The 23339-nt window shown below is 39.7% G+C and overlaps 1 long non-coding RNA gene across 1 annotated transcript in view; it reads right to left on the reverse strand.

The window, feature by feature from the left end:
- Window positions 1-5511: 5511 nt before the first annotated feature.
- Window positions 5512-23339, reverse strand: part of LOC128909595 (uncharacterized) — a 42335-nt gene continuing 24507 nt past the window's right edge. Inside the window, exons 2-4 of the long non-coding RNA XR_008466424.1 lie at window positions 18870-18981; window positions 8527-8634; window positions 5512-5589 (exon numbers count right to left, since the gene is read on the reverse strand). This is a non-coding gene — a long non-coding RNA (uncharacterized LOC128909595). The remainder of the gene's footprint in view (window positions 5590-8526; window positions 8635-18869; window positions 18982-23339) is intronic.

Here is a 23339-nt window from a genome sequence, read left to right on the forward strand (position 1 = left end):
GGGCCACAAAAATCATCAGAGGGCTGGAGCACCTCTCCTGTGAGGACAGGCTGAGAGAGTTGGGGTTGTTCAGCCTGGAGAAGAGAAGACCCCAAGGAGACCTTATAGCAGACTTTCAGTGCTTAAAGGGGGCCTACAGGAAAGATGGGGAGAAAATTTTTAGCAGGGTCTGTTGCGGCAGGACAAGGGGTAGTTGCTTAAAACTAAAAGAGGGAAGATTTAGACTACATATAAGGAAGAAATTTTTTACAATGAGGGTGGTGAAACACTGGAACACTGGAGAAGTGGCACATGCCTCATCCCTGGAAACATTCAAGGTTAGGGTGGATGGGGCTCTGGGCAACCCGATCCACATCCCTGCTCATTGCAGGGGAGGTTGGACTAGATGACCTTTAAAGGTCCTTTCCAGCCCAAACTATTCTATGGTTCTATTCTATGATACTATGACTCTAGCTTACGTTTTCTGTCTTTTGTTTCCTCACCTCAGCATCCTTTGTTCATCCCTTCTGTTCTCAGTATCTCACCTACACGTTTCTTGTGGAACTGCCTTTGCATTTTAAGCTCATGAGTCAGTTCTCTCTTAACACCAGAGAGGTTTTATGCCCACGTTTTTTCTGGGTGGTGCAAAACCACTAAACCTGGGCATGGAAGCATCTATTACTTACAAAAACACAAAGTTCATCTGCAGGTAACATTCCTATTATAAAGTCATGGAGTTCTGTTCTGCAGTAAGGAATGAGAAAACATGGAGTGAAATTGTCATCTCCGAACTTTAAGACTGGGACATTTTTCTAGATTCACTGAAGTGTAGTCTGATCTTACAGTTTACTTTTGTTCTTTTTATGGTTGTTCATCAGCTGAATACTAGTTCTCTGCAATCATGCAAAGGACTACGTAATCCTAATTGTACTCTGCTTTTTTTAGATTTTGAATATTTAGCTACATTTTTTGCAGGATTTCTCCAGCAGCTCCTGCTGCAGCTGTGAGTAGTCCCACTACCTCTCTTTCCCAGGTGTTCTAGAATTTCAGATAGATGTGTCTCACAGAACCCACAACTCAATCGTCAGAGACTTAATCAGTGTGCTTCCACAGTCCTTTTATACTTTTTTAATGCATGACCTAAAACCTTAGCGCTGAAGATAAGCCACATAATACAAGTGTTCAGTGACATACTTATCTATCACCTCTCCAACAGAAGCTGAGGCAGCAGATGATTACTGGGGTTTTCTCTAGGCTGATGGCTTCTGCTGGATATGTGCTCAGAATCAGTGAGGACTAGCACTCTGACATTTCCTAACATACTGTGGCTTATCTAACCTTGCTTCATGCTTAGGAACACTAGTCAGTGATGAAGATGCATTTGCACTGGGCATTGTGGCAACATAAGCAAAACCCACATCACTCTGCTCCAATGAAATTACATTATGGACATAGAAAGAATGAGAAACAAACACCAAAGGCAGTAACACAACACCAGGTAATCCCACCTGTAGTAAACTACCACTAGCAACCTAGTTTTTGCCAAGGTTTCTTTTAGCTATCATCAAAAAAACAAAAAAAAAAAAAAAAGAGAGAGAGTTTTTAGGGTCTACAGCAAGACTACAGATTTGTTTAGTGGCTGGTTACAGGAAATTCTTTTCAAGCATTAGAAGCAGCAGAAAGGAAAGCACAAAGGTAATTGCTTGAAATCAAAAACAAGAAATGAAGGTTGGCATCAGTAGCCAACTGGAAGGTCAGCTTGGATATAGCATCTGAACAGTGAGACAGAGGCTGAAAAGGCTGCAAAACCAAAGAAAAGTAGTTTGCATTTGCTAGGACAGATCTGGATGAATGTGGATTGATGAGAATGGCTTATCTTAGAGAAGTTCTATAAAAAAAGCATCAAGATCCTAGAGTCATCCAAGATGACTTAGAATAAAGTTTCTGTTGAATATGATTTTCCAGGTCAAAGGGCTGAACAGTAGGCAAGATGGTGATCAAGCAAGGACGATACTGGGAAAGATCTGGGTGAGAAGTTAAAAAGCTCCAGTTTGGCCATAGTGGACTTATGGCTAATACTACTCAGGAATTGTTATATGCAGACTAACATGTTTGTTATCAGCTCTGCTAGAGGAAAATAGGTATGTTATTTGTCCTGAAAAAAATCAGAAGTTAAATTCAACGGTGCATAAGGTATAGGTCCTTCTAATTTCAGTCTGTTAGTTTATAAGACTCTTTTGCCTTTGTTGTAAAGAATATAACTTCTATTATTCTCACCATCGTTACTTTCATTTCATGACAATATCAAAAGGAAACCAAAAAGATGAAGTCTGCTGAAAAGAATAGCCAGTGGACTCAGTAAGGGGGATTTTGCAAACAAGAAGCATGGCATAAATTGGCAGAGCTCCACTGATTCTAAGGGAAACCTGCCAAGCTGTGTCCAAACATCAACTTCTTTCCATGTTTCCAAATAAATGAAGTGTTTCTGACCCATAGGTTAACTCTGATCTTTGCAGTAGTCATAAAAATGATTGATACCCTGGCTTTTTCTATGTCTAGATATGTATGACGATTCAGAGAACTGTATTACAGATGATAAGTAGACAGCCGGATAGTATCTGGAGAAAACTGACAGTTCCAGAAGCTTTCAATGGCTTCTGTTCTTTTTCTCTCTTCAAAATACCTGCCAGGATGTATGGTAGAGAGCAGAAGCTACTTACAGTAATGGGCAAAGATGGTATATCATCTGGGAAAAATCTAGGGGGGTTTCCCTCTTTAACATTTACAGCTTCAGAGATCAAAAAGTGCTCCATATAAACAGAAGAGAAGCAATTACAGTATACTTGATTCTGACGTTGGTGTCTCTCCAAAAAGAAGTAAAGCTTGTTTTTCTTGCAGTGTTGGCATTTTGAAGCTATTACCTTGTGAATGATCAATGGAGCAATGGGGAACAAAAAATGAGAGATTTTTTTTTACCCTTTGTATATTGAACAGAGAGTATGTTTCCCTTCCATTTACTTCAATTTATTTAAATAATAGGGTTCTCCTACTCAGATAATCCAACTGAACAATGTGTTAACTGAAAAGTAAGTTTCATTCACCTCTCAGAATTAATGACCTAGTCCACAGTATATCATGCAGTGGTTTGAGTGGTTTGGAAGAAACACAGTTGAACTATACATTACTAGCCAAACATGAAAAGCTGTCAAAAGCATCTACCAAACGATAAATATTATGACAGGGTGCTTTGCAAGGATTTATGAGCATGGTGAATCTGATACTCCATAATCCTGCATGTTCCACAGTTGTCTACATCTGTGCAAAAAGATTGTAAAATATACAGATAACATCACTTTGCACTGATGCCAATTACTATACAGAATGTAAAGCAGCAAAAAATCAAGCCTTCTGTCTCCCAGTCACCCAATGTGGATGACCAGTGGTGTTTACTCATAGACTGCTCTCCCTAAAACTTTAATATATTTGTAAGAGAACTATATGAAAAACACATTCCCTGATGGCATTATACTTTAAAAGGCTCAAAAACAAATAAATTAATTTAGTATGTTATGAAAGAATTAAACAATACCAACATATTTTCACTGTTCCCATGAGGACTACTTTTTTCTTATGGGCCTGCTCTTTGCCTCTTTCCAAATTTCAAGAAGGCCCCAGAGACTGGCAAGATAAACCTGCTAGTCATTTACGTGAATGACAATTGCCATTTCTGAGCTTACGGCTGGTAGAGGCCACCTTCCTAAAAAGGAAAATGCAGAGTGACATTTCTTCTGACACCGAGTCCTCTGGGAATTAACTACAAACACATTTCCACCTTGTTTTAATATGGCTTTAACAATCAGAAGCAAAGCTTTAATCTTTTTAAAAATATATTTCCTTAATAAAATTAAGATTCTTTTGTGATTGTTCTGGCATTTAAAATAATAGCAGCAACTAAAAAAGAACTATTTAGATCATCCTACAAGATTTTAAAGGGTTTTGTTCCACAGAATCATGCAAGATAATAAAATGTGACTGTATTACTTCTAAACCAATGTGGTGACATATCACTTAGTTAAAAGAACTGGCGTATTTAGGGATAAATTCTTAATCAGAAATTGTAAGATACACCAGATAACATGATGCATCTTCTTATTTGTGTTCCCAGAAACACCTGTCTGTTTCTGTGGTCCAGAAAGGGAGTTTTCAATGAGCTGCTCTTGGCCCCTATGTGAACACCCTCATCCCAAATTCCAGAGGCCCACAGTGCTACTGGAGAAGAGACCTATTTGTCTTAAGACATATTGAAACAATTCTTACAAATTCTGATGCCACCGGAGTCAACAGCAAAACCATCATTGACTTTAACAGGGCCAGGTTTTGTCTCTTTAAAGTCTCTTTACTGCATAGTAACTTTCCCTGCTCATGATCATAATGGCCAACATACTAGGGAGTTCACCCATCTATGAGTGGAATTCTAACATTTTCCATTGTATGCATTACTTGAAACAGGGGTAATTAGACTTAAAATGGGAAGAAACAGTTGGGTTTGTATAGAAGACTCAGCAACATGTGCAGAAGGGTGTGTGAGTCAACAAGGGAAGTATGTTACACCATGATTCCCCCTCCCTTATCTACTCAGCCTGTATACATCAACCAAGTGTCACAGTGGCATTCCATAAGTACATAGTGAAATGTAAATTATCTTATGGAAATGCTGGTTGCAAACAGATTTGTACTTTGTTCTCTAATTCACTTAACTTTGCCTGTTGCGTTGAGAAGATAGCCTTGACATGATAGTTAAACTTTTACTCAGTGTGATTCTGGTAAATAAAGGGCCTGATACAATTTAGGTTTTTTTAACTGGAGATAACGTCAGAGCTACATTTGTAATATACTCTTTTACAAACTAATCACAGAACCACAGGAAATGTACTGTTCATTATTCATGGCATACTGAAACTATGAATACTACATTTTCTTATTTTGATTAGAGACAACAGTTGCTTTTGTAACCAAATACGAATCACAATTGTAGGACAGAGGTGGGAAAGGGAAGCAATACTGGGAAAGTATATTAGTATGATTTGATACATATGTCCTGTAGCTGTTATGAACAGCACTGGTAACAAGTTTTAATGTGATTAATACGTTTTTAAAGGGCTTTTGGCTTTCCGTTGTACTGAATATACAATAATTATCAGAACTAAGTACATGAGTAGAAAGAATATCATCACATGAAGACCTGGATTTCTACAATTTCAATTTGAAACATCATTACAAGATTATGTCAGTAATAGCAGCAACTGAATTTCCTATGCAATAAGATGTATATGATGCAGTTAGAAGTAAAACAAAAGCAAATGTTTATATTTGTGATTATACAAAACACCAAAATAGGAATATTTAAATTTAGAACAAAAATTATGTACTTTGAATCACTAAAGGACTTCTCTTCGCAAAAGTAACTCCTACCTTTATAAAAAAAACATGGTAAAATCAGCTTATTTCTGCACATTAGCAGCTGAGCTCACCTGAGCTTGCAGGTTTTACTTCTTAGATTCTGTCTTTTGAGACTGCATAGATGTCAGGCCTCAGGTACCATTTACAGCACTGGAGAACGCACGGAACAAAAATCAGTAATCCATGTATGTATTTGCAAATATGAAAGAACAAAGAAATACAGAATATTTACACCAGATGGGCACAGGGGAAGAAACTGAATGTATTAAAGTACATCAGAGTGCCAACTCCTCTCCCAAACATTCCTTCACTACAGCAACAGTAACAGAAGAATAGAGAAAGCGCTCTGACTGCAGATGAAGAAAAGGCAGAAAATTGGTTATGCTTCAAAAATATTAACATTTTTCACTGGACATAACATAAGTAATGTGTGCCATATTCTTGAACACATACTTCTCAGGCACTGCAGGTTATTTCTTGCCCAGAGGAAAGAGGAATCGTAATCAATGCAACAGTATGGTAATCCATAAATTAGTAACATCTGAGCACGAACAACTTGATAAACACAGAACCAAGGGGTGTTATGGAGCCAGGAAAACCTCTGCATTTGAAAAAAACATGCAAGACACTGCCCTTCAAAAAAAAACTTGTAAAAACTTTTTTAAACTGTGTGATACACCAAAGCTGCAAGAATTTCTTAGAAATGGACCTTCTGAGTGTTTTGCACCTGGGAACACTAGCAGCTATAAATCTGTCTAGATACCTACATGTCTACCTTATGGATAGGTTCTGCATTGTTGCAAAAGATGGTATAAAGCATTGCACAAATGTCTATGAAATAAATTTTAATAATAAAAGTAAGGGCTTCTATCTGAAAATTTTGGAAATCAGGATAGCTTTGGCACTTCTGAACCATGAAATAAGTTAGCATCAGAACACCTAATGGAGTTCTACTGATTCATATCTTACTAGTTTTTACAGGTTTTGAAATGCTTTAGTTGTTAAAAAATTGCTGTCTACATTAAACAGAAACACTATAAAGTCAATAAGTGAATACTGGTTGATACCAGCATTTATGTCACATCCCGAAGAGTTTTGCACCAGTCTAATAAGCCAGCCTCTAAGTAGACAAAATCTATATTGATAAAATAATAAATGAAAAAAATGGGCAATACGGTGTTGAATCTAGTGACCTGAGCAGGTAAATCCCAATTAAGAAAAAGTTTATCACCAGATTTGACAAGATGGTGGTTACTGAGAATGGAATTAAATGTTCGGGCATTCACTGGAAGACCGTTTTTTTCCAACAGTGGCTACATTTTTGTTGTTAATTCAACAATCCAACCACAGAAAAAGTAAACAATTTAAAGTATTCTTTTGAAAAAAAGCCATCAGCGAAGAGAGATGTACTAATTATTGCAGTTTTCTGCCTCATCCATAGATGTGGCTGCATGATTGAATCCAGCCCAGCGTAAGGAAGAATAAAGAGTGCAAAGGAAAGACACGCAGGAGAGCTGGGCTTGGCTTCACGCCCACCATCATCACAGTCAAACTCCATTTCCAAGATCCACCACAAGACTTTCCTCTTAAGCTTCCTCTGGGTCACAATGACCTTTGTTAAATGCTACAACAAGTGATAAAAATGAAGACTGGGAGTACATTTGTTGCACAGTTTAAATTGAAAGGAACCAGGGGATCTGAACCAGATTGCAGTTAAACGTAATATATTGCTCAGCTACATTCCTCTTCGTTCCAGATGCATGATTTGTTACTAGTTATAACAGAATGCAAGCTGTATTTTGTAGAGACTAAAACCAACACATTACAGAATGCAGAAGCACCATCTATCAATTTTCTAAAAGGAAATTGCACCTGCCTGCAAACTTGTCCTCATTCGACTGAGCCCTCTCAGTAGCACAATGGTTTAATGCAACAGCCCTTCACATTTGAAGGGTGTGGTTCAGCTCTGGCTTCACAGAAATGAGTTTAACAGTCTAAATTTAGCAGGTTGTGAAAGTTTATCCATATAAAAAAAAAAAAGGACAGAAAGAAAGAAAAACCCTCTTCACATATCTGCGTACATCAGTGTAATTCACAGACTGTGCTCTGCCACTTCCCCGAGACTGACCTACATCATTTTTGTGCTTTCAGTCTTGCAGTTCCCTCAGTCAAAGTGGGCAGCATACCCACTGCTTTTCACCAACACTATCCTTCCCACACTTTCAGGAACATTGACCCCTGAATTGTTAAAAAGGAGCACAGGAGTTTAGCCATGTAGCTACAGCCCCAAGTACTGGCCCTGACCACTACAAAAGCAAACAGTCATTTAAAGTTAGTCTGTTAAAATGTTCCAGTTTATCTTCAAGCAAAAATGTAAAGCAAAGCTTTGTTTTTATTTGCTCTTTCCAAAAGACAAAGATAACGGATGCAGTAAAAAGAATGGGACTGCAAAAGGAAACAAGGTCTGCCATTCACAACATCACAACACCAGGAAAAGGAAGACAGGTGACAGCGCAAAAACTGGTTTCAGTTATGATTACTGTAGAATTTTCATTCTTATCTGGTCTCAGTTTCTGAATTTTTTTGAGGATTTAACAGAGTCCTCACCCAAGCAAAATTTCTGTGGGGTTCAGTGACATTTTTGTGAGAGTAACATTACATAAAACAAGGAAGAGCTGCATAGGCAGATGACTATACTCTGGCAGCTGGGTTACACTCAGAGCTGTCTGCTGAAATGAATGGAGCTATTTACACAGCGAGGAACTGTTCAGAAACCTGTGTTGGCGTATTACTCTGCATCCCCAAGTAAACTTCAAACGTACCCATGCTGTCTCCAAATCACAGCAGGAACTACCTGCAACACCATCACAGCTCAGATCCTATCCGTCACAACTGCCCTCCCATTCTGTGCAGTGCTCACACCAGGACAGCACCTTCTATTTTGTGCCCCAGCATGTTGCCACTTTGCAGGGAGAAGCACTGCATGCAAAAAATTCACAGGAACTCAGCAGCAGTCACTGCCTCCTGCAGAGTCAAGAGACTGGCGAACAGCAGGGCTCGCCAAGCAGGGCTCTTGCAGCAACCTACCTGTCCCTTTCTAGAGAGGTGAAGGAGCAGACTGGTTCACGAGGAAATGTGGAGCCCGATTTTGAATTCCCGTTTTTCTTCAGGATGTGTCATTTTCCAAATGCTTCGCTGTGGAAAGAAACAGACAGCTGATCACATATTAGGTCAATAATTGTGCAGGAAGACTGTTGTGGAGCTACTTATTGGGGACAAGCCCCAAAGAGGGCTGCCGGAGGAAACGACATGGGATTGCTTACATCCTACATGGGGCAGATGCTTAAATGGGAACTAGAGAAAGAGACAGTAACTCTGAGAGAATGTGTAAGTCTGTCTTAACCACCAGAGATCAGCTGACTGATGGCATCATGTATTGGTATGAGGCAAGGTCGCCCAACTCTCACCAAACAAAAATCTCAGCAGGAACACACACGCAGGAACCCCTACGTTGAAGAACAAGACACCATGTCCCATTAAGATCCCACGGGGGCAGAAGTTGCTGCATTATATAATGGTGAGTTTGGCTCCTACCTCTCTGCATGGTAGGGATTCTCAGCTCCCAAGGAGTTCACAACTTGGAGGAGCTGTGAGATGTTGCCTCTGGACATGGGTGTGGCTTTAGTACTGCCATAATTTCCTGGCTCTTCTGTTTCTGTTGTCCATGTCAAGTGTTTTGAAGTGGCACTGTTACTTATTTCTAAGTGCAGTTGCCACTGATGCTGAACAGTGATCCATTGTTCCTATTGTTGCTTCCGCACTCAGTGGTTCATAAAAACAATGCTTAAGATGCAACTTCAGCACAGGGAGTCCCAAAACTGCTGACTGTCAGAAGCTGGGAAAGTATACAAGCAGGAAGAATCACTCTGTACTTGCCCTGCTTCTTACACTTCTCCATAAGCATCTTCTGCTGGCTGCTACCAGGAACAAGGTGCTGGGACCTTTGGTACAAGCGTGTATTGCATGTGTTGCTCCCCTTACACTCTTCCTTTGCCATTTCCCTGATCAATAGTTAAGGTCCAGTTATTTCGACTGACAATGCCAACATCCTTTCTACTGTTGCTTAAAAACTGCTGTCAAAGTGTAACACTTTGATTTTCCATGTCAATGTACTTTCCAGATTGTACTGCGCTGACTGAAGTAACCACACCACGGGCGTGAAGCAATCTTTGCTTAACAACAAAGAAAAGCCTGAAATAAATATTGGAACATATTGATACACTCTGTTTTGGACATAACTACCTCAAAAAAAAAAAAAAGAAAAAAGTGAGAAAAAGAAAATCTGCATTCTGTCACCTGGTCCTCATGAAGATCTACAATTTCAACAATAACAAACGGAATCTTTGAAGAAGGGGAGAATTAGGGAAGATGAGATTTAAATTTCACCAGCATTTTTCAGCTTTTGATAAAATGCTAAATGGATGTTTATTTAAGCAAAATTTTTTTCCATTTTGAAATCCTAATTTTACCAGCTGTTTTATTTTTCCCCAAAGGAAAATGAGATAAATGTTTCAAAAAACATAAGAAAGTGGCATTGTTTTCTACCAACAGAATTCCCCATTTCATTAAGAAATTCTGAATCAAAGGGTTTTGTTTTTTTTAAAAAAAAGAGAAAAATTCAGAAATTGTATATTTAAAAAAGAAGTAAACAAGCATTTTTTCCAAGACCCTTTACTCGTAAAAAAGTAATGACATACTGTATGTGGAATGGAATAAGTATTCCGCATATTCATACATGCTCATATATGCTGTGCTGAAGCACAGCAACTCTGAATTTTAAACATATGGCAGAAGAGTATGCAGATTCCAAAGTGAAATAAAGCTCACTGAAATGACCCGTTGATTTTGAAGGGAGAGACTTAAGATGAGAAAAATCAATGCCCACCGGACTCAAACATGCACACCAGACAACATGAAAACTATGGGAAAAAGCCTGCATGGTTTCCAAAGGGAACTGTTCTTTAAGCTATTTAATAAAACAATTGTTCAGCAGATGCTTGCATTTCTCTTGAGTAAAGAGTTACTCCCAAAGGAAATCAAGTTCAATAGGATTCAAAATATTTGTGGATTTATATGTTTTGGACAAACAGAGGTATGAGTTTCCCAAAGAATGGGTAACTTACCTATAAGGAACAACTCATGAAATCTGCTCTATCATTTGTTATCACAACAGATTATGACATTTGATTATACAGTATATTCAAATGCTTTGTCATTGTAATTTCAATAATGTAACTGTAAACTGCAAATGCCACACCAAATTGACTGAAAAAGAAAGCTACCTATATTACTCATAAACTAGAAAAGAATGTTCATTTAAAAAATACGTTAAATTAATGACAAACTAAATCTTTAAACTTATGTAAAGAAGGAATTCATAAATAATCTACATCCATATATGATGTTTTTAAACAATAAACTTTGTAAAACAGATACTTCCAAACAGATATTACATTCACGATTATATTACTGAAGTTGTCTCTGCATCTTTAAACACTTGGAGAGGTTTGTTTCTGGAAAACAATTCAAATCATACGTCATACCACAGTTTTGGATAAACAACAATCAAAACAGACCAGAAGAGCAATCATGAAAGGGCTAAACAACAGAGAGAAACGATAATGATGAAATGTTGATTTGCCCCTGTGTGGCAGATTAAGGAACCTGTACAGCGCGGATGTCACATTTTTTTAGCAATGCATGTACCCAAATTTGCTTTTGGCAAACATTGCTTAACTGCTGCTGTTTTTCATGAAGTCAATGAAGACTGAGTTAGATAATGAGCTGGCATGCACTTTTGAAATGTTTACTGTGTTCCTTAAAGTAAGGGGAACATGCTGGTTCTTAAACTAATTTGTTTTTTGTTGTTGGCATCCCCCACCTCTCCCCTACTACTCTGTTCTCCGCATCTTTGGAATAAACAGAAAATGACTGAATCTTTTGATACTTTTTTTTTTCCAAATGGCAAACAACTGAGCCATGTCAAGAGCCATGTTAATCTCATGTGTTCACTCTGTTGTTAACAACGAAGGAAGGGGGCTGGGGAGGACAAAATAAAATCTGTCTGCTCTGGCCTAAATGCAGGACATGAACAAGGAGACGTTCCACAAACAATGTAGTCTTTTTCTTCTGGTGGGGGGAGGTGAAGGGGAAGATGATGGTAGCAGCACTTTTGTGGAAGGAGAAGCTGCACCCATCTTGCTAGTCAATACAGCATTCAGAAAGCTTACACGGTGGGAAGAATTTCCCACCCATTGTTAACTAGGAACTTGATTTGAAAACGCAGTTTTTAATTAAAATTGGCACTTCCAAGCTTCCTGCTGGCATCCACCATCTTGCTAAACACTGAGCTCATTTGTGGTTCCAGCAGTTTGCAAACGCACCCTCAGAGGTGACAAACCAATTCCCATAGTGCCACCCCGACTCAGTCCTTAGTCCCCATCCTATCATGAGCAAATGGGAAATTTACTCCAGTAAGACAAAGCAAGGACTGTAAGTTTTAGCCTCATTTGGCTATAATCGGCAGATCCCAGTCTTTATTACTTTTAAGGCATTATTAACGGACCAGAATTCTTCAGAAATGTTCAGAGGAAAACAGGGTCAGTTATTTTCGAGGCTTCTACATGCTTCACTTCACTCACATATCCACAACCATCATTATGGCTAGAGATCCCACTGCTTAGCTTAAATTTTGTTCTCTTACAACTTATGCTCCCAGGAAATATTCAAAGATAGGCATTCTAAAATACTACCAAGAACAACAAAAATTTCTAGATAGATAAGATAAAGAATTTGTCTGTTTCATGTGAAAGGACAAAATGGCTAGTTTGTTTTGTTGATTTAATGAATATATCAGCATTTGCAATGCATTCTGACTTAAGGGATCTCAAACGAAAAGCCTAGTTACAGCTCTGTTAAAGAAACCAGCAAAATATCTTCATTGAGTAAGAAATCACATCTCATTACGCAGTACCTTCTTCTAAACAGTCCTTTGGAAAAAAAAAGAAAAATTACCTATTTTTTCTAGCTTTGCATATTCCAAGATCTTGAAGGACAAGCTGGGAGGGTGATTTTTTCTGTTTGGTTTTTTTGTTTTGTTTTGTTTTTTTTTAATTTTATTTGGACTGATGTCTTTACAACATCTAACATTGTTAAGTTCACTACAAAGGATTTCATTTCATCTTACAGTAGAAGCAAAATATTATGCAAATTGAATAAAGGACTTCACAAGACTATCCAGTTCATGTGAACACTAGCTAGCAAAGCAAGCTGTTGTTGGCTTTTGAAAAATCTGTCAACAATTAAGTTCATCAAAAGGAAATTCATAAACCGATTTAGCAGAAATGTCTCACAAAGCCTGAATGCTGTAAGGTACATTCATGTATTCAGTTCAGTTAAAGTTCTATTCATGAATTAAAGTAATTACCAAAGACTCATATATTTGTACTAAAAGCTTGCTGAATGTACAAATCCAAATATAGAAAGAACCTCAAGATATCTAAATTACTGCAATTTGGTGTCATTTACAGAATGATCTTCCAGTGGGAATAAATCAGTGTTCCAAGCCTTCTCATATTATTCTGAGAAATACCATCTTTCAAAAACTAGCACAAAAAAATGAAAGATATTTAACACCTACGCTCAGTGTCCATTTACCAACTTACATATTATGTACTTCTGAAAAAGATCTTTGTTACTGCATTTAGAACATCCTAGATTGTTTACTTAAGCCAGAGGAGAAGATCTTAATTCTACAGAGCATGAGAGTTCCTCAATCCTGACACCAAAGCAGGTAAGTCAACAAAAGAATCTGTCTGCACTGCAGACTGTCCATGTCCCAAAATCCTGTAACAGGGTACACAGAGCCCTGCGAAAAAAGTGATTCTTTTGTTTCGTGATTTTTCCAAACCATGGTTAGCAATCTAGAGAAGTCTCTCCAGGAAATTACAGGCTTCATTATGGAAATTCTCCCTTCACTGCCTGTTAATTTGATTAGCAGACTGCAGTTTATTCAGAATTTTGCACGTATACACCACTTGACCAGATTTGACTCATCACACATGCCCTGTGTTGAAGACTATTCTGGCTTCTTCCAGTAATGAATTTGTGTTGATTTTGTAAGATCCTGTTCATGACCTTAAAGCTAGTTCATAGGGTCAGACCCTTCATTTTTCTTGTTCAGCTATTACTTTCTGCCACTGCTTTTTCATTATTCAACCTCCAGTCTTACAGGAACAGGACTTGGCTGATACTTATTTGCGAAATTCTTTGCCTTCTGATCTCAGGAATTTTGAAACTCTGTGCTTCAGAGTGTCTGATTAAATTTGAATTAGGATTCTGTCCTTAATCTAGTGTGCGGCAAATGTTTCAGCTTTAGTCTGAGACAGTTTATAAGAACAGCAACAAATAAATTTACATTGTATTGGAAGAAATTGATTGGGCAACAACTGCTATGCTCTCTTTCCACATTTCTAGATGACACTTACCCAGTGGCTACTGTTTGTTTCCTTTCACATATGAGCACAGTGCAGATATTGCCAGAAAAAGTTAATGTTGAAATAAATTTAAGGTTCCAAAACCATACTAGAAATTTTAAAACACAGTAGTGATTGTACCATTATTCCCCAAATAAATTGTCCTATACTTAACTATAAAGTATTTGGGGCTCAATTTAAAAAGAAATCCAAATATTAAGGTAAAAGTTGTGTGTGAAACAAGCAACAAGCAGTTTCCACCCCATCCTGTAGAGATACTACATATTAGTTGTACAGCTATGATTAATCATAATATTGTTCATCGTTCCACATCAGATTCAGTGATTTTTATGGACATCTGTTTTCTTTCACATTTACCACATACATAGATGTAGTGTCACTATTACAGATTTGACTCATCCAAAAACATCACAAGTCAACCACTAAATCAGTGAGGAATACGCAGCCCATTAGAAGCCATGGATAATATAAGATCCATATGGCCTTGGGGAAAATTACTGAATTTGCCAGGCCATCAAGCTCCTTGCATACTGCCTTGCTGGAGATGAGGTGGTGCTTGGCAAGCAAGCCTTTTGAACAGTGGGCATCCACAAAGCTCATGGAAGCTGGTGGACATAACTATCTTCTACTCAGCCTAAACTAGGGATTAAGAAAATACTCCTTTTGTTTAGCAATAAATATAACAATAGAAGCTACAGGCTAAATCACGAATCAGCGTGACAAGGCTGGAGGCGGAGCTGGGCCATGCAGCCTGAGGGATCTTCCCCAGAGTCAAATGCAAAAGTGGGAGTTGGACTTTGCTTGTTACAACAACTACTACTTGTCAGAAGCAAAAAACATTCAGGAGCACAAGACGACAGTCCAGAGATTGGTCCACAGAGGCTAGTGAAAACAGCAGTATGGCCCTCAAAGAAAAGCAGAAAGCTTTTTGGCCAAAGTGCTGGCTGCTGGAACTGAACGAAGAAACATTTGAGGGTGTTCAGAGAAATTAAGACTAGAGGAATATTATTTTAGTGAAATAGGACTGTATCAAGGACATATCTGAGAGTTATCACAATCTATCTCCTCCCTGCAGTAGCAACCTGTGAGGCCCACACACTGAGTAGTTACTGGGGCTAAGGGGGAATAATTAGGAAGATAAGATCCCAGAGGTCTTTCCAGTAAAGTTTATAGTGTCAGCAGGGCAGAGATGTGTCCCTGACACACTTTCCTCTAGATGACCTCTTAGCGTGTTAAGTAAGGCATTCCCCAAGGAGTAGAGTTACACAACCGCACCTGCTGTGACTTAAAACAAAGGATGGAGAGGATCTCTCAAACCCATTCAGGAGAGGGGAGAGTACACTCATCGCCAGGCAGGCACTGAAGAAGGCCTCAGCCATTTTAATGGTGCGTAGATGACACAGCTGTACAAGCATCCGAAAATGTGAGATTTAGACATCAAGCTGCACTCAGAATTTGCCCAAGAGAGAACAAACCTGTGCCAAGGCTAAGGGAGGAGGAGCCACTCTGATCTTATCTGGCAATCAGACTACCGCTGATCCCAGCTGTGAATGCGGACACTATGGCTACCTTGCCAGCCATGACAGGGCCACACTATGTCAGAGCCAGAGGTATAGCCAATGGAGCTCCTGCCACACTGCCAGTGGTTCTCTTCTGCCATGAGAGAGGGCCTGGGCTCAAGAAAGGACCACCAAAGACACAGGGAATTCATATTTGACTGCTCCTGCCACCCTTCTCTTCCCATGATACCTCTCCATACCACACTTCTTGACCCAAAAACGTTCTCACAAGGGGGAAGAGGACTCGGCACCAAGCATATGCTCTGATTGGGATTGCTCATCAGGGTTCAAACCTAAATTGTCAGAAGTGGGAACTCCACCCTTGAAGTACTCTTCTCTCCAGAGAGAGAACATGGTTATTACCAGCTCTGAGGCAACCTGCTGGCACATAGCAGCATGAGGCACCTGTGTACATTCCACTTTGGGGCATCATATCCCCCACATCTCTCCATCAGTCTAGCTCTTATTTTGCAGTTTGTGCTTGATGCAATTGAAAGACTCCGACTGACTTCACTAGGTTTACATCAGATACCTAATGGAAATTCATATTGGAGAATGATCGACTAAAGGCTGCAGGATTTATCATGTAATTTTTTGAGGGAATGGACAGTTGCTGCCTGCTTCATACCAAAATGCACACCAGAGGTGCTTAAAGTAACAAACCAACTTCTAGCTCCAAACCCCTATTTTATCTCTGAATTTACTTATCTTAACCCAAGTGATAGACAGAAAGCTTAGCTTGAATTTCTTTTCTTTATAGCTTTTCCTACTGACTTTCTCTGAATTTCTCTACTATGCATAGAATCATCATAGAACATGTTGGGTTGGAAGGGACCTTTAAAGGTCATGTAGTCCAGCCCCCCTGGTCTCTCTATCTGCCCCCAGTCAGAGTAGAGAGCTGGATACCTAATTTTAAGTTGTTACCTTTGCGATGCTTTAGTGCCATAAGTTTCTTTCCAAATGAGTTAGGTTAATATACTTATATTAGTACAACAGTATGCAATTTTTACAAAGCACCTATTTGACATTTAAGCTGTGTGCAATTGTTGGCAGCCTACTGACATAGCAGAGAAACCAGATTTGCAGAAAACTCTCTCCTCCTGCAAATTTTCTAAGAAATATCTCATATTGAGTACATTAAAAAAAAAAAAAAAAGCTCTGAACATCTTCTAAAAGCTTAGCACTTACGGAGGAAAGGCAAAACAGATTGGAGTAACTAAAGAACACAGAGAAGGCAAGTGATTTGTGCTAAAGCAGTCAGGAAATCACAAGCCTAGAAAGAGCATGAAGAAAACTGGCTGTGCTCTGCCAGTGCTACTGAACAATACCCCACTGCACAGCTTTTTAAACAGTTTTTAACATTTAGCCCTTTTTAAACATGTAATTGTGCTGTGGATACTAATTTCCCCAGATCCAAGTATAATAATTCTTCTAAATATTTGGTCCATCTCTATTGTAAGCTCTTCTTAAGACAGCTACAAAATATTGCTAATATTTTTGAGTTAATAGTGTGTTTAGAAGGTCATGTCAGGTTATTGCTGGGAGGATTAAAAGATTTTCTTTCCTCCAGAGCCCTTTGTTATAAGAAACCAAGGAAATTTAAAACAGGATTTATTCCTTCGAACCGGGACAAACCAACAGAGTACCGTGGCAAGAGCATGAAGCAAGAGCACTCTGGGCCAGGAAACTTACAAAGAAAGCTTTCTTCAAACTCAAAAGTTAAGCTGAAATTTTAAAACTCTTAACGGTTCTACATTACGGGCAGCAAAAGACAACTGGTTTTGCAGTCATTCACACTTCCAAGTCTTCTTTCAAAATATCATGGTACAATATCTGGTAGGCTGTCACCAACACAGGTAGACGTTTTCTGGCACATATAAGCTTCATTTGGTACTTGTCAAGCCAAGCCCTGCTGCCTGCTTCCACTGTCACCGGCAGGAAGAAAGGACAGCGATGAGCATCAGCAATGACTGCAAGGTGGCTCAGCAGAGAAACAGGAAAGACAGGCAGGAAGGAAGAAGAGAAAAAGGAAAACCCAGGAAAGTTTGGTCTCAGATGTCAAAACAAATCTACTGACAGATATAATGAATTTTCCCAACAGATGTTACTTAGAAACAAACGAGACTCTCAAGACTTAGGATCATGCCTGTAGGAAGTTTTAAGTCAAGTCTGCATCTTTATATGTCTTGTCATTATGTTAGTCAACTGCTAATATAGAGTAATGATGAGATCAGGCTGAATGGTAGGTCAAGTGAAGTGGACGTGCCCTCTGACGACTTAGTTTAAAATTGGAACGCATCAGTATTATGAAGTGATGGTGGATGTCCCAAAGTTCATTGCTCAGAATGTAACTTCTTTGGAATACATCAAAACACGGTAAATCCAAACCCCTAACAAGGCGTTAGGTATCATGGTGTTTTCTGCCCTTAATCTTTCAGACTGATCTCTCAAATGCACACAGCTTAGAACAGCTTTCTACACGCACCTTATCCTGAAAAAAATTCTACTTAGATTTTTTTTTTTATCTCTCTCATTAAAGTGACCTTAGCATGGCATTCACTTCTAAACATTGCATCAAACTAGCTTTTTGAGCAAATGAAAGCAAGAGCATTGATCACATGCTCAAATTCTGCTGGAACTGGGCCTACAAATATTCTGACCATTTCCAAATGCATGTGTCATGCCATAATGGATATCCTGAAAAAGAACTGATGCAACAGTACCGACAGAAATATTTACATATATTTTTAAAAGACTTCATCAACAGGTGGCTTTCATCTACTACACAATATTGCTAGCTTAGCTACTGCAACATTGTGAACAGATGTTTTTAAGTATCATCAATAGGATTACTCTAGAATTTACTCATCATAAATCAGCATACTGCAATGTCCTTTCTGGTGGGCAGTTAGTTAATATATCCTGCTTCCATCAGTTCATCTATATAATAGTTCACATGAGGATGAGTGAGCTCACTTCTATTTGAGATGACAGCTTGATGCTGCATTTCAAGGCTTAGCCTAACTTGCCCTTCCTTGAGGTCAGGCAGCAACCAGCCCCAGAAAACATGTTTGTTAGATGTGACTGAAAACAGTTTAGCACTTGCATTAAAGTAATAATTAAACATGAACAGTGTGCCTTGATGTTGTTTAAATGAATGACACATTCCATGCCCAGAGGAGTTTTCAGCCCAGTTCTGTGACAGACAAAACATAATAATTGATCCAAGAAGAAATTAATGAAAAGAGTGCCAGGAGGTTAAGTAGGCTATCATTCTGATTGAACCATATTTTATGGTGTTACTCATATAACATACCTCGACAAAGAGGGTGGAGCTCAGTCTGATCCAGCACGCCTCCACTAAAAAAGCTGGCACAAAATATCAGATGGGTTTGTTCACAGCTTCCTCTTGAGAGCTGTTACATAATCTGCAAACAAGAAAAAGAGACAGAAGTGGAAAATAACTAGATACAAATTTCAAGGAAAAAAAAAATATTTACATGCATCTACCTTAGTAATTCTAACCTGGACAGAAAAAGGAAACTTGAGTTTCCCCTCAGCTACATAAACTCTCTAATTTAAAATAGCTTTTCACAGCAGATTTTTTTTTTCACAGTTTATATCAGCTAGACATTTCCCAGAAATGCAGAGCAATTGATATTGTTGACATCTCTACCCAGAAGTTTCTCGTCTCTCTCTAAATCATAATGCTGAGCACAGAACGCTAAGCCAAGTGACCCTAGATACACACCACACACAAAAAAACCACTGGGGAGTAAGCGAGCACTTAGAGAAATCTAACTGTTTTTTGGGTGCCTAAGAGGAACCATCTCCTCTTCTATAAGAGCTGAAAGCAGCTGCAAAGACAGAACTGGAAGGGACACCCTAGGATGCCCAATTAGGAGACCAGAGCGCACTTCACATCATGCAGTACTTAAAATGTGAAGGGGAAAGGCGGAGCAGAGGGGCAGGGCCCACATCAGCGTTCAGTGGCCATGTCCTAATGCCTCATTGTACGAGTCTGTGCAAAAGCAGGCAGCAGAGGCTCCACAGATGCAAACACCCAGGACAGACTGTACACCCCTCTCCTGCCGCAGGGCAGGGAGCCTGTCCTCCTCCACCTCCCCCTAGACACCCCAGGAAAACAAACCCATGCTGCTGCAAGCAATCCCCGCACCAGGGAACATTATGCCTTTCTCAAAGGTGCAAGGCATGAAGGCCTGGATACACCAAGTAATCCCTGAACTCAGGAACATTATGCCTTTCTCAGAGATGCAAGGCATGAAGGCCTGGATACACCACACCAAGGAACTGTGTCTGGATAGAAGGGCCTAAACACAAATTTTCACCTGCTGAATCTCCAGATAGGCTTCTGCTTAGCACAGTTCCAGTTGCCACAGGAGAGATTCAGCACATCTCACTTTGGGGGTCCGGTACATAATCTGCAGCTGAGGCAGCCCCCTTGGCTGCCGACAGGCAACAGAGAGGAGCAGGCCATTTCAGGCCACACTTCCTCCAGCCTGTTTGAGACATCTGTTTCCAGAAATGCTCTGTACCATGGAAGAGTGTCCATTTCTCCAGTTAGAGTTATAAACAGAGCCATATTTAGCTAACTGAATCCCAGCCTCTGATGGCTTCATTTCCGAGTGACATTCCTGAGGTGCCGGCTTCCAGGTATACTCAGAACAGGCTTCCCCACTCTTAACAGCACTTCCCAGTTTAGCATCTGTCAAATGGTTCCTCATTACGCATGGATTTTAGGCATTTAATTCAGAAGACTGTACTAGAAGGCCTACATTCAGCACTATAAATATAAGTCTTGTGCATCTAAGCTAGATTCGGAAGGGCACCTGGCCACAGAGGCTCTGCCTTGTACCTGGCCTGTGCCACGCGAGGGGAGACTAGTTCGAATGGACAAGAAGAGATGGCTCAGCCTCTGACAGCTGATGAGGTTACTGTGCCTGAGTGTCCCCCTCACCCTCCCTGCACTGATATTTGAGCTGTTCGTAAACCAGCTGCTGAACCACTGGAGTTATTTAGCACTTTAGGGTGGGGTAAACAGCTAGAGGTGATAACCACACTAGCTGTCTCAAGCTGGCAGCAACACATAAATCAATCAGAGGCCTCAGGCACACTGAAATGGGATAGGCAGACAGCAGCAAACTAAGCAGGAATCCACTTAAGCTAGCCAGTAGGAAACACAAAGACAAGTGCAGTATAAGATCACAAACACACACACATGCACACACAGACATGCACACACACTCTTACAAACTGGCTTGGAGACTGTACTCTGTAACCCAAGTGTCAGGACATTCATCAGTCTCAGCCGCAGTTTCCTGTTCTTCCTCTGCTGAGAGATTTTAACCTACATCTTCCAGCAGAATGTCAGCTACCAACTGCCACAGCAGGTTCCCGCTGTCCTGCCCGCCACCCATACACACACACCTTTTTATTTTCTTTCTTTTTAAAAAAAACTATTCCACTTTCTAGTTGCCTGTTAGTCTCAATGGATAGAGACCTTTCTCTCCTTCCTCTGTAGTAAATATCCTAAAACAGATTCTCCAGAAATCATCCTATTTCTTACCCTCTGAATACTGCATAGGGAAAATACAGCAGGAACATCAGTAGGAGGGCGCCACATACAAAAACCCCAGCCCTGGCTAGTGTTGCAGCACTCTCCTGAGTAAAAGATTTTTTTCATCCACCAAAACAGGCAAAAGATCTGAATCGAAATCTCCTGTCTGAAAGGTAAGAAAGAACCTTAATGAATGGTTGATTCAACACCACACACCAGGCCTTTTTCCCATGAAATTGTACATATTCTCTACACACTTTGCTGTAACCACAAGTGAGACAGGAAAGAAAGGGGATGAGAATACTTTTCTCTCAGTTTTAAGATGTGGGCTACAGACCCAGGGATTGATGTGGTCAGGACTCAGGCAGGTGGCACAAACTCAGAAACAGACTGATGGGTCCTGTGGGAATTTCACTAGCAGAAACTAGCCCAGAAAGAACTGGGATAGCGAGAGAGAAGGTTGGTGGGAAGACAGAGGAATGCCAGTGACACCTAGAGACATCCTTAAGCTCCAAAGAGTCATTTAAATGTAATTCCTCCCATTAATCTAGCCCACTAGCTCTGGTGGTTCAATTGCCTGCACAAAGAATTGTGCTATGCTGCCAGAAAGCTGCATATCTATGGGAACAGGTGGAGAATTTCAGCCATCACCTCTGCGCTGAGCACTTATTTTCTTGGGATGAAAGCAGCAGCTGCAATGGGCAGGAAACGAAAATACCATGCCTGTTCATACATTCTTTTCATACAGTTTGGAGAACGCTTGCCCTCTTCATTATGCTAAGCACTGGCAGATAATACAACTTCCCTCTATAACCATATGCACTGTGTATACGGATTGCGTCCAACATTAACCTACAGAGCCATTCTAAGTAAAAACACATTAAAGAGAACTGTACTTAAAAATAGAGTTGTAATCATGTACTGTACTCAGTGTGCTTAAATAGCGCACGTAATACAGTTCAGTATAATAACCACTCACTACTCAGGTTTCTAACACGAAGGAAGATACAGAATGGAATTACATTTCGGCCTGGAACTAACTCTGGAGTACAGCCAGTCCCATACGATCCATAAAAATTCTTGTGTCAAAATGATGTGTCCTGTTGTCTTGATGCCTTGATCAAGGTTTCAGAGTTTTTCATTTTTTCGACATCCTCCACGTTAACAAACTTACACTGAACATATGTTAACCTAACGGCACCACCACTAGAGCTCTGCTCAGGAATCTATTCCTTTGTGATTTTTTTCATCAGCATATGCAGTAGCGCATGGTGTCCCTGTATAGCTAGAACCCTTCTGTATAAATTAGTCACTTGAAAAGGTAGTGAAAATGCAAACATCATTGCAAAAATTTCCCTTTCACCTGCAACCACCTTACCATGTTACATTCTTATAAACCACTGATGAACTGAATACAATAAAGTAACAGTAATACATAGCCCTCTTGTAAATAATCCTGAATTACAGAGTCCTCAATAATCATATAGGTCTTCGGAAATTAAATTAGCATGCTCTTGTTATATACTTAAACTTCCTGGTTTTCATTCAGGTTTCCCATCTGAACTGAAATGAGATAATCAATTTCTGTAGTTATTCAAGGATTTTTTTTTTTTATTAATTTCCTGTTTCCTTCAGTTATTTGCATGGAAGAATCAGAATGGCAGTATGCCAGAGATATGGAATAAAGGTAAAACGAACAAGTGTCCTGTATTTGCATAAAGTCTCTCCTAATCTTCTGATAAGCCACTGAAATAATGAGAAAAACCAATCCACATTATAACATGGTAAAACCTTCTTAAGATTATTAAGTAACCTCTGCCCTCCTGGTGGGATACAGGTTCCTCCTTCCTTCAGCTGTAAGCTCCAGCCAGCAGATGGTTAGTGCTTTCGATCAAAAAAGCAGTGAAGTGCACCTGACAAGGGAGGATTGTTACCAGAGGATGCGCGCAATGACATACCTGCTTTCCCCTGGCTGGTGCACCAGCCAGGGAGGATTTGATCCAGCAAGACAGGAATGCATGGTTAGAGACCTCCAGTTGTTAGAGACTGAATACATATGAGGGCTAAGATTTTTGAAGCCAAATTCCTATTAAAAACAATAGAAATTTGGGTGTACAAATCCCTTAGTCTCTGTCCAGCCAAAGCAATTCCTCTCCCCCCGGCCTCTAGCTGCTACCCATTGGTTAGCACGGCTGGTACAACTTTTTA

Source organism: Rissa tridactyla, chromosome 4, assembly GCF_028500815.1.
Source record: "Rissa tridactyla isolate bRisTri1 chromosome 4, bRisTri1.patW.cur.20221130, whole genome shotgun sequence".
NCBI lineage: Eukaryota > Metazoa > Chordata > Aves > Charadriiformes > Laridae > Rissa > Rissa tridactyla.